Genomic DNA, 9521 nt, shown 5'->3' with positions numbered 1-9521 from the left:
TCCCTACTCCTGCTCATTGGTGCACGCTTATGATACAGCAAGTGCCTATGGAAAGATTGTTACTGACCTCTTTGGAAATCCTACCTGGATGGGCGTTTTGCGCTTGGTGGGAGCCATTTTCGTCCACTTTAACTTCTAGGGCATGAAGTCATTTGTTAAATATTTAATCTTCTTGAGTTGTGACACACTAGAGCTGGATCGCATTTTGGTTACTGATTGATTGTAGAAGTTGGGTGGGGGGGTAGGGAGGTTGGAGGGATGAATGGATGGGTATGGTGGGTTTCACTTGCTTGTGTATTTTCTTGTATTTTTTTGTATTGAAATTTAATAAAACACATTTTGAAAAAAAAACCCAATATGAGGAAATTGTTTTGCACTCAGAGAATAATTAAGCTCTGGAACGCATTGCCAGAGGTTGAGGTAAGAGCGGATAGCGTAGCTGGTTTTAAGAAAGGTTTGGACAATTTCCTGGAGGAAAAGTCCGTAGTCTGTTATTGAGAAAGACATGGGGAAAGCCACTTCTTGCCTTGGATCGGTAGCATGGAATGTTGCTACTCTTTGGGATTCTAGAATCTTGTTACTCTTTGGGATTCCGGAATCTTGCTATTCTTTGAGATTCTGTATGGAATGTTGCTACTCTTTGGGGTTCTAGAATCTTGTTACTCTTTGGGATTCCGGAATCTTGCTATTCTTTGAGATTCTGTATGGAATGTTGCTACTCTTTGGGGTTCTAGAATCTTGTTACTCTTTGGGATTCCGGAATCTTGCTATTCTTTGAGAATCTGCATGGAATGTTGCTACTTTTGGGATTCTAGAATCTTGTTACTCTTTGGGGTTCTAGAATCTTGTTACTCTCTGGGATTCCGGAATCTTGATGTTCTTTGAGATTCTGTATGGAAACTTGATAGTCTTTGAGATTCTGTATGGAATGTTGCTACTCTTTGGGATTCTAGAATCTTGTTACTCTCTGGGATTCCGGAATCTTGGTATTCTCTGAGATTCTGTATAGAATGTTGCTACTCCTTGGGTTATGGCCAGGTACTAGGGACCTGGATTGGCCACCATGAGAACAGGCTAATGGGGCTTGATGGACCATTGATCTGACCCAGTAAGGCTATTCTTATGTTCTTATGTACTCTGAAACCTTCCATCCAATGTGCAGGTGACAGCCAAAAAAGCAAACAAGATGCTAGGGATTATTAGAAAAGGGATGGTAAACAAGACTAAGAATGTTATAATGCCTCTATATCGCTCCATAGTGCTACCTCACCATGTGTATTGCGTTCAATTCTGGGCACCTTATCACAAAAAAAATATATAGCCGTCACCTTTTCAACTTGTTTAGCCACCTTAGGATCATCGCATACTATCACACCCAAGTCCCGCTCCTCTTTCATGCACAGAAGTTCTTCACCCCCTAAACTGTACCGTTCCCTCGGGTTTTTGCAGCCCAAATACATGACTTTGAATTTCTTAGCATTGAATCTTAGACCATTCTTCAAGCTTCAGTAGGCCCTTCCTCATGTTGTTCATACCATCAGTCTGTCCAAGTTAGATTGTAAGCTCTTCTGAGCACGGACCGTCTCTTAAATGTCAAAATGTACAGCGCTGTGTACACCTTTCAGTTCAATATAAGTGATAAATAGTAGCTGTAGTAATCTATTGCAAATTTTATCATCCGCTTAGAGGCAAATCTTACCTGACAGCCCTTCAAAATATTGCTTACAAAAATTTTAAAAGGAACAGGCCCAAAAACAGACCCTTGAGGCACACCACTGGCAACGTTCCTTTGCTCAGAACGATCTCCGTTAACCACTACCCTCTGTCGCCTTCCACTCAGTCAGTTCCTGATCCAGCCCGTCATTTTGGAGCTCATCCCGAGGGATGTCTGTGTGGAACACTGTCAAAGGCTTTGCTCAAATCTAAATACACCACATCTAGCGCACTCCCTCTACCTAGTCAAAGAAATTGATCAGATTTGTCTGACAAGAGCTACCACTAGTGAATCCACTGGACTCCAGAAACTTGACCATTCTGTTTCTAAAAGCGTTTCCATTAATTCGCTTATCACAGAAGTCAGACTTAGCGGCCTGTAATTCCCTACTTCTTCCTTAACACATCTGCCCTTCTCCAGTCCTCCTGTACCACTCCTGACTCTAGAAAAGCACTGAAAAGGTCAGCCAGAACTTTCCTGAGTTCCTTCAGTACCCTCGGAAGTTCACCATCTGGCCCCATTGCTTTGCCCACTTTTAGTTTAGCTAGTTCGTCAGGAACACAACCATCTGAAAATCAAGCAGGGCCTACCACACCTCCATCCCTATCTGCGGTTCTGCTCCCGGCACTTTAGCTTTGTTCGAACAAATGTGAGATGGAGGTCTCTGTGCTGACACCTAGTATGAATAGGTATGTTACAAACTGTCAAGTCCAACAAATGAATGACAAAAAAGCAGAGAGGAGGACACAGGGCCAGATTTAAGGGTAGGCCCAGTAGGCACATGCCTTAGGCCCGAGAAGGTCAGGGGGCCCCCAATACACTGTTCTGATGACATCACGTCATCTACAGCTCTTCTTCCTTCTCCCCCTTTCCTCAAGCCGGCACCATCTCTCTCATCCCCACCGGGACTAGCAGGCTCCCTCTCTGATACAGCAACAACCATGCCTCTTCTATCTACAGGGCCAGTAACACCCCTTTCTATCCCCCAACTGCCCCTCCTTCTACCCCCGAGTTGACACTACCACTCCCATTCAGTTCTCTCACTGTTCTGGATCGTTGCAGATAGTGGAAGCCCAGCTATTCCTGCATGCAGACTCACAACCTTTGGCTAGACCGCATCCCGCCACCGAGGACCTAGGAAGCTGCGTGGAGGATGCGGGGCAAGACCTAGCCAAAGGTCATGCAAGGTCAGTTAAAAGGCTGTGATCCTTGCAAATCTAAGGTAAAATAAAGAAATAAAACAACAAACATCCCCTCCCCCCCTTTCTACAAAACCATGCTAACGTTTTTAGCACTGGTCATGGCGGTAACAGCTGTGACACTCAAATAAGCGTTGGAGCTGTTACCACCGTGGCCAGACGATACAAAGTTATTCAGAGTAGTGAGGACACAGACTACAACACGAAATAAATACGCTCGAAGAATGTGTTGCAAAATGGCAAATGAGGTTCAATGTGGATAAGTGCAAGTGATGCACTGGAACGCGCTACCAGAAGAAGTGATAAGCAGGAGCACGCTACAGGGCTTCAAAGAAGGTTTGGATAGGTACCTAGAGGACAAAGGGATTGAGGGGTACAGATAGGAATAGAGGTAGGTTATAAGGATAGGATTAGAGGATTAGAGGTAAGTTACAAAATTAGTCTGGGACCACTGTTCAGGCGATAGGCCGGATGGGCCGCCACATGAGCGGACCGCTGGGCAAGATGGACCTCGGGTCTGTCCCAGCGGAGGCACCTTCTTATGTTCTTATGTCGGTAACAAAAATCTTATACACGAATACAAAATGGAGAGACCCCCCAGGAAAGAGACTTGGGAGTACTTGTAGACAAGTCAATGAAGCCATCCGCGCAATGCGAGGCGGTGGCGAAAAGGGCAAACAGAATACTAGGAATGATTAAGAAGGGGATCACAAACAGATCGGAGAAGGTTATCATGCCGCTGTACTGGGCCATGGTACGCCCCCACCTGGAATACTGCGTCCAGCACTGGTCGCTGTACATAAAGGACAGAGTACTACTCAAAAGGGTCCAGAGAAAAGCGACTAAGATGGTTAAGGGGCTGGAGGAGTTGCCTTACAGTGAAAGATTAGAGAAACTGGGCCTCTTCTCCCTTGAAAAGAGGAGACTGAGAGGGGACATGATCGAAACATTCTAAATAATGAAGGGAATAGACTTAGTAGATAAGGACAGGTTGTTCACCCTCTCCAAGGCAGGGAGAACGAGAGGGCACTCTCTAAAGTTAAAAGGGGATAGATTCCGTACAAATGTAAGGAAATTCTTCTTCACCCAGAGAGTTGTAGAAAACTGGAACGCTCTTCCAGAGGCTGTTATAGGGGAAAACACCCTCCAGGGATTCAAGACAAAGTAGATAAAGACAGGTTGTTCACCCTCTCCAAGGTAGAGAGAACGAGAGGACACTCTAAAGTTAAAAGGGGATAGATTCCGTACAAACGTAAGGAAGTTCTTCTTCACCCAGAGAGTGGTAGAAAGCTGGAACGCTCTTCCAGAGTCTATCATAGGGGAAAACTCCCTCCAGGGATTCAAGACAAAGTTAGACAAGTTCCTGCTGAACAAGAACATTCGCAGGTAGGGCTAGTCTCAGTTGGGGCGCTGGTCTTTGACCAGAGGGCCGCCGCGTTAGCAGACTGCTAGGCACGATGGACCACTACTCTGACCCAGCAGCGGCAATACTTAGGTTCTTATTACTCAATGGTTTTGTAAAAAAGGGGGGGGGAATGCATTGAGTTAATCCAATAAAAAAGGTATTACCTTATTTCCTTCCCCCCCCCCTTTTACAAAACCGTAGTGCATTTTTTAGTGCCAGCCGCAGTGGTAACAGCTCCAGCGCTCATAGGAATTCTATGAGTGTTGGAGCTGTTACTGCTGTGACCAACATTAAAAATGCTAGCCTGGTTTCATTAAAAAAAAAAAAAAATGGGGGGCTTGTTTTATTTCTTTATTTTACCTTCAATTTGTAAGAAACACAGCCTTTTAACTGGTTTGCCTTCTTGCATGTCCTTTTTTCTCTTTGGACCTAAGAACATAAGAAGAACATAAGAAGTTGCCTCCACTGGGTCAGACCGAGGTCCATCTCGCCCAGCGGTCCGCTCCCGCGGCGGCCCATCAGGTCTGCGACCTGTGAAGTGGTTTCTGACCACTTCTGTAACCTACCTCAAGTTCTATCCGTACCCCTCTATCCCCTTATCCTCCAGGAACCTATCCAAACCCTCCTTGAACCCCTGTACAGAGTTCTGGCCTATCACATTCTCCGGAAGCGCGTTCCATGTGTCTACCACCCTCTGCGTAAAAAAGAACTTCCTAGCATTTGTTCCAAACCTGTCCCCTTTCAATTTCTCCGAGTGACCCCTAGTGCTTGTGGCTCCCCACAGTTTGAAGAATCTGTCCTTATTCACTTTCTCTATGCCCTTAAGGATTTTGAAGGTTTCTATCATGTCCCCTCTAAGTCTCCTCTTCTCCAGGGAGAACAGCCCCAGCATTTTTAACCTGTCAGCGTATGAAAAATGTTCCATACCTTTTATCAGTTTAGTCGCCCTCCTCTGCACTCCCTCGAGTATCGCCATGTCCTTCTTGAGGTACGGCGACCAGTATTGAACACTGTACTCCAGGTGCGGGCGCACCATTGCGCGATACAGCGGCATGATGACCTCCTTCGTCCTGGTTGTAATACCTCACTCTTTTTGCGTCTTGGCTGGTAGCCCTGAGGACCCTTTTCTCCTGTGTTTTGACTCCGTAAAATGATCCTGCACATGGGGAGAGCGTGTCCTTTTAAATTGATTTGGCTAGAGCACTACTCAATACAGCCTCCAGTATATTCAATTTAAAATCTCGGCAGAATATGTTGCTTTTGTAAATAAAAAAGTCAGGAAATTCTGAGACAAGTTATAGTTGAAGCTGTAACTCAAAATTCGTTTCAACTGTCATTGTAGCTCAAAAACGCTTTCCCCCCCTGAGATCTCACACTTATGTAAACTATAGACATTTTTTTTTTCTCTCACAAATAGGCAAATTGCTGTAATGGCTTTCTCTTGAGCCATCGCTTCAGTTGGTTCCTCTTGGAAATTACACCTTACAGCTTAATTTTACAATTTTAGGCTTAAGTATAAACGTGCCTGCTCCCAAGCCAAGACAAGTATGGATGGCGACTGATTATTGAATCCACATAAGAAATAGATTTATTTGGGTTGAAGAAATGGTGCTGCTCTGATCTCATTTGATCGACTTTTCAGCACTTCATGTTCAGGTTTTCCTGCAGACAAAAGCTGCGTTGTTCCATGGTGGATTGGCAGGCCTTCAATGCTACTTAACTAAAGACGCTCATTGCTCTGTTCAACTGGCCTTCAGGAAGAAGGATCGGAACAAGGGACGTTTTCTAAAGAACAAAAAATAAATACTGAATTAGAGCCAATGGTGGGGGGAAGGAGACAAGGGAGAGGAGATGTTCCAAATGCAAGTTTCAAGTTGAATTAATTTTAATATACCGACCATCAACGTGCACCTGGCCGGTTTACAATGCTAAAAATGAAAGGTTAAAATAAATTTTTATAGGGGGGGAAAATGTGAACATTAAATAGACAAATTACAAATACGAACATGAACTTGAGGGGAAAGTTAATAATTACATCATTAAAAACAAATTAATTAAAGGGAAGAGGGGGAGGGTAAAACACCAGGAATGGGGATCGCTTCTTAAAAGCGGCTCATGTTTATTTTGCAGACTGTTGGAAAGGAAATATTTAGTCGCAATGGTATGCGTCTTGGAATAAGAACGTTTTTAGTTTAGTCTTGGCATGGCATTCCATAAAGTTGGAGCTACAACGGAAAAATTAGTTTTTCTAGTGTAGTAGAATTCCTGGTCAGTAAATTCTGATCAGCCAATCTAAGGGACAGTGGGGACATGGAAGACAGTTCACTGACATTACAAGCATGGATGGAGTTTGAGTAGCGAGTGGGATCCCCCCCCTCCTAGGGTTACCAATGTCTGGATTTCCCCAGACATGTCCTCCTTTTCAAGGACATGTCCAGATGTCTGGGGAGTCCGGACGGCTTTTCAAAACCCGGCACTTTGGGTTTTGGAAAAGTTTCCTCAAAACTGAGTCAGGCAGAAGTGCATCCGTGCATGGGGGGCGGGACTGGGACGTAATAGGGTGAGGATGGGTGGAATTGGCAGGCATGGTGGCGGGTCTAGGGGTAGTAAAATCTGGTAACCCTACATCCCCCCTGATCGTTTGTGTTCCTGATCTTGAGGCCACTATTTGCTTCTGAGTTTGGGCGCTTCCACAACTGAGGAGACCATTGGTGCAGCTTGTCCGTTGGTTTGGGTTTTTTCTGGGTGGGTAAACGGTACGGAAGTCATATTGGCAGTGGCAACAAGGGAACCAACAGCATTAGCACCTGCAACAGTTGGGGCAATGTCTCTCAAACAGTGTTCCAAGGCACAGTGGTGTGCCCTGAAGACACTCCAGATGTGCCACGAGAGATTCCAAAATTTGACTTTAGTTGTAAAAATTCCCTTCATAAGTATACCCTAGAATAGATGACATGTACGTCGCGTACGCAAGAGTCTGTCAATGGTATGAGCGTCAATGGTATACAACCGCCTACACAAGCATCGTTCTTTGACGTGATTGGTCCTTGAAAACGAACAGCAAGTAATTTTAGTTTTATTGTTTTATGCAGGAGTTATCCTATTTTGTGCAACAAAGCAATCAAGGCTTTGTTACCGTTTGGATCTTCTTATCTTTGTGAACTTGGATTTTCAGCTCTGACAGAAATTAAATTTTTTTTTTTTTTAAAGAGAAAAACTGCAGATGGTGGATGATGAAATGCGTATTTGCTTGTTGACTATCGGGCCACGTTTTGGGTTAATTTGCACCCAAAAACAAGCTCATCCATCGCATTGATTAGCAATTCTATTCTATCTACTTTAGTTTCACCATTGTTACAATTACCCATACGTAGCTTAAAGAACTTTAAATAAATAACTCTCAAATTTAAATTTTTGGTTGGTTTTGCATTTTTATAATTTTAATTATAATGTGTCGCAAAAAACATTTGCTCCATTTAGTGTGCCAGAGCTAAAAAAAAAGTTTGAGAGACACTGAGGGGCTACTGCCTCCAAGATTATCCCTGGATTAACCCTATAGAGATAGCACATATATAGGTACATTGCTGTGCTCTGACGGAAAAATTTCTGAAATGGCTCAGATGCCCGTACAGCAATCTTGTCCCACATAAATGGCATTGTGCTATACTGGGTCTAGACTGGAAGTGCAGGAAGTTACATGAAGCAATGGAAGGTGACCAGCTGGTGCATCACTCTCTGCCCATTGTCTCCTGTGATGGCCAAGGTGCAGTGTGGGCAGGGGCACTAGGGGGGGGGGGTTGGGTTACAGAGGGCATGATGCTGGCTCGGGGCTCTCCTACATAGAGGGGATAGCGGCCCGGAACAAACATAAAACCCCAAAAGAAGAAAGTGGTAATAGATAAGACTGAAGTAAATGGGACATGCTAAGGAAATACTTTTTTACAGAAAGGGTGGTAGATGTGTGGATCAGTCTCCCGGAAGAGGTGGTGGAGACAGAGACTGTGTCTGAATTCCTGAAAGCCTGGGATAGGCACGTGGGATCTTAGAGAGAGAGGGAGAGATAATGGTTACCGTGGATGGGCAGACTGGATGGGCCATTTGGCCTTTATCTGCCATCATGTTTCTATAACCATAAAGTTCCGTGACCTCACAATGCAGGTGTAAAGAGCCTTAGCCAATAGGGAGAGGAGATAATGGATGCTGCGGATGGGCCATTTGGCCTTTATCTGCCATCATGTTTCTATGTTTTTATGACTTTATCTTGTTGGGCAGACTGGATAGACCATACAGGTCTTTCTTTATCCGCTGTTATATACTATATTATTATGCTACTGTGGATGCCATTTGCAAAGATGGCGTTCTCCAGTTTGGTTATCGCAGTGATGGCCTTTAGCGGTTGACAATACTCTAGAGCTCCTTCCCAAAGCCTGCAGTCATGGGCCTGCATCTGACCACTGGCTGCCATTGCAATGACCATTGCTCCCTGTGCCCCAATGCAGCATCCACCTATCCCCCCTCCCCCGACTAACCCTGTGAGAGCAAGTCCCAGCGGGAAACCAAGGACATTCCATCAGCCAAAAAGGCCCCCACCCACCTGATCTTAAAGAGGGAGACTGAATACTCTAGAAATCATAGAAAGAGAAGGCAAAGAAATGATCAGTCTGTCTGGTATCTATTTACATATTACATTACATTACATTACATTACATCAGGGATTTCTATTCCGCCATTACCTTGCGGTTCAAGGCGGATTACAAAAGGTTAGTTTAAGGACAGAATTACAATGAATAAAGAATTACAATGAATAAAGAATTACAGTGTTACTGAATGACAGACTTATATGAATTGTAGAGAATAGCTAGAGAGATAATATGAAGATCTTGAGGGTTTTCAGTGGTCGTGTTGTTATTTCTGTTTTAGGAATTTCTTGAAAAGTGTGGTTTTTATTTCTTTTCTGAACGTCTTGTAGTCTGGGGTGGTCATCAGAAGGTTGGAGATTTGGTTATCCAGTCTTGCAGCTTGTGTGGCTAGGAGGCCGTCATGTAGTTTTGTTCTTTTCACTTCTTTGGATGGGGGGGGTATGAATGGGGAGTGCGTTTTTCTGTGTCTGGTGCTGGTTGCTTGGATGAGGCGATTGTTCAGGTATGATGGGCTGTCTCCATGTAGTGTTTTAAATAATATGCAGTAAAATTTAAATTGGATT

Source organism: Geotrypetes seraphini, chromosome 5 (genome assembly GCF_902459505.1).
Source record: "Geotrypetes seraphini chromosome 5, aGeoSer1.1, whole genome shotgun sequence".
NCBI lineage: Eukaryota > Metazoa > Chordata > Amphibia > Gymnophiona > Dermophiidae > Geotrypetes > Geotrypetes seraphini.
Note: the sequence above shows the minus strand (reverse complement) of the source record.